Genomic DNA, 3,177 nt, shown 5'->3' with positions numbered 1-3,177 from the left:
GTAAACCCTGGCAGGTGCTGTGTGTTTATGCGGCTGCCTCTGCTGTAGAATTTTGTTTCAGTATTCCAGACTAAGGGAATTGGGACAAGTTACTTTTAACTCTAATATTGCTTTCATCCTCTCTAAGGGGCTAAGAGACTTACGGAGTTGTTTTGAAGTATCTAAGATAGCTCTGGCACGTGACCCTTACTTGTTTTGTGAAGTTGGTTGCATATCTAGGCTATTGTGGAAAATGCTGCAATGAACCTATGTTCATCTCATTTTGATACTGATTTAATTTCCTTTGGATATATTCCCAGAACTGTGATTGCTGAGTAATATGATATTTCTGTTTATAATTTTATAAGGAACCCCTATACTCTTTTTCATAATAGCTGCACCATTTTACATTCCCACCAGCAGTGTACAAAGTTTCCAATTCCCCACATCTTGGCCTTAAACTGTTATTTTTTTTTTCTTTATAATACACAGCCTCACAGGTATGAGGTGTTGATTTGCATTGCCCTGATGATTAGTGAGGTTGAGAACCTTTTCCTATATTTGTTAGCCATTTGTATGTCTTTTTCGGGAAATGTCTTATTTAAGTCTTTGCACATTTCTGAACCCAGTTATTTACCCTTTTTAATTTTTTAACTTATTTTGCATTTGAGTTGTAGTGTTTTTCTTATATATTTTGGACATTAGCTCCTTTTCTGATATATGTTTTTAATCTTTCTGTAAGTTATATTTTCATCCTATTGACTGTTGAAAAAACTATACTTTCTGGGCTTCCCTGTTGGCGCAGTGGTTGAGAGTCCGCCTGCCGATGCAGGGGACGCAGGTTCATGCCCCGGTCTGGGAAGATCCCAATTCCACGGAGCGGCTGGAACTATGTGCCATGGCGGCTGAGCCTGCACATCCAGAGCCTGTGCTCCGCAGCGGGAGAGGCCACAACAGTGAGAGGCACGCATACCACAAAAACAAACAAACAAACAAACAAAAACCTCTACTTTCCCTATTTGTTGTCTTAGAAGCTTGGTGAATTTCATTTGGCCATGTATCTATGAGTTTTCTTGGGGGTTATTTATTCTGGTCTTTAGGGCTATGTATCTGTTTCTATGTCAGTACCATACAGTTTTGATTCCTGTGGCTTTGTAATGTGTTTTGAAGTCAGGAAGTGCGAAACCTCCATCTATATTCTTTGTTCTCAGGATTGTTTTGTCTGTTTGGAGTTCTTAGTCGTTCCATATGTAGTTTAGGATCATTTTTTTCTATTTCTTTGAAAATGACATTGGGATTTTGATAGGTATTACAATGAATTTATACTTACCTTTGGGTAGTGTAGAAATGTCAACAATAATAAGTGTCCAGTCTATGAATATGCTATGTCACTTCAATTATTTGTTCCTTGTTTAATTCTTTCAGCAGTGGTTTGTAGTTTTCAGTGTACAGGCCATTTACCTTCTAAGGGCATTTTGTCCCTTCCTTCCCTGGATGTTTCAGAGGCAGTGGTCAGAAGGATGGCCTCATGAAGTGAGTGAGTGTCCCTCCCTCTCTTCTGCACCTGCTCGCCGATTATGTCTAGCACAGGTGCACTGGGCCATGCTCATTACCTCTTCCTTAGTGGAACACCTGTCGGGAATTCCTCTAGGATCTGGGTGTTGACATTACTGTTTCAGTGTCCCCAAGGTCTCATGAGTGCCTGGCAAGTGTGCATGAGCCTAGGAAACAGCTACAAATGAATCATCAAATCTGGCCAGCAAACTGCCCTGCAGAAGGTGTTGGGCTGCACCTCTCACGCCTGCAAGCCCTGTACTTGCTCAGCCTCATGGCTAAAGAAAGAGCCCGGAGACAGGGACAGAGACATTCATGGTTTAATAAATGGGACATCTTTCACGTCAGAAGCAAAGTGGTCCTGGAGAGACATCCCACTGTAGATAGCCGATGGCAGGCAGAACGCAGCAGCAGCAGTAGCAGCATGCTTCTCTCTGGGTGGAATAGGCAGGCTACCAGTTAAAGGGGGAATTGACAGCAGATGGGCTCATCGGTTACCAGGGAAACCAGCAGAGGGACGCATCCCTCTTACCCCTTGGGCTAAGTACTTCACGGGGCAGAGGTTTTTCCTTTGGTAAACCATCAGCAAACAGCCATCTTGAATGGGTAGACCATACAGAGGGGAATAACCAGGGGAGCGGTGGTAACATCCTCCATATACTTTATATATATATATATACACATATATATGGAGAGAGAGAAAGAGAGAGAGAGAGAGAGAGGGATGTGTATTATAGTGTGGTAGCCACTAGCTAGATGTGCCTGTTATAATTTATTTAATTCAATCAATGATTAAGTCAGTGTATTAAAATAAAACAAAATAAAATATCCAATTACTCAGTCACATTAGTAACATTTTAAGTGTATCCATAAGTCTTGGAAATTCATGTTCGTGTTTCTACAGATTCAACTCTGGATAGCATTTTTGGCCGTGATGAGGAAGAGGATACAGGTAGGAGCAACACTTAGGTAGGATCTAATGGCAGAGGTTTCCTGGAACTTTAGGGTTATATCTCCTGCTTTGGAGGATGAGGAAGGTGAATATGAAATCAGCAAGAAGAATGAAATATGTGTAGATTTCTGAATTGTTTTTTTTCATATTTTAATGATACAATAGAGAGAAATTATGTCCTTAGACGTGACTGTGCTTTATAATCACCTTTTCTTGATTTGCTCATCAAAAGTTATCTTTTCACATGAGCTGCTCTTTCTTGCACTTGTCACTGCCTAATATGGAAGTTTGTTTTCTGGTTAGCACATCTATGGTATTGTGCACAGGGGAGTAGGAAAGTTGAGGGCGGCAGCCTTATGTTGGAAGTCAGAGACCCACTTCTTCATTGCAGAGGTGGTACAATTGAGGCCCTGGGAGGTCGTGGAGATGAGAACACAGGGGTCTCAAGGTCACATCCCAACTCTGAATCTTCCCTTTCCTTTCCCATGGCCACCCCAACATGGCTGCTGCCCTTGGACACCACAATTCTACATGACAGATGATGACGTTTCTGACAAAGAGAGAAACATGCGGATGGTAATTTATTTCCTGTTGCAAGTCTTTTTCTCAGTTTTCTTTTTCAGATCCCTAGACTCTTCCTTGTAACCCTACCCCATCTCCTCTTTCCCTCTTTTTATCATTGTCATTCTGGA

Source organism: Mesoplodon bidens (genome assembly GCF_964165515.1).
Source record: "Mesoplodon bidens genome assembly, contig: HAP1_SCAFFOLD_438, whole genome shotgun sequence".
Lineage (NCBI taxonomy): Eukaryota > Metazoa > Chordata > Mammalia > Artiodactyla > Ziphiidae > Mesoplodon > Mesoplodon bidens.
This window is presented reverse-complemented; position numbering follows the sequence as displayed.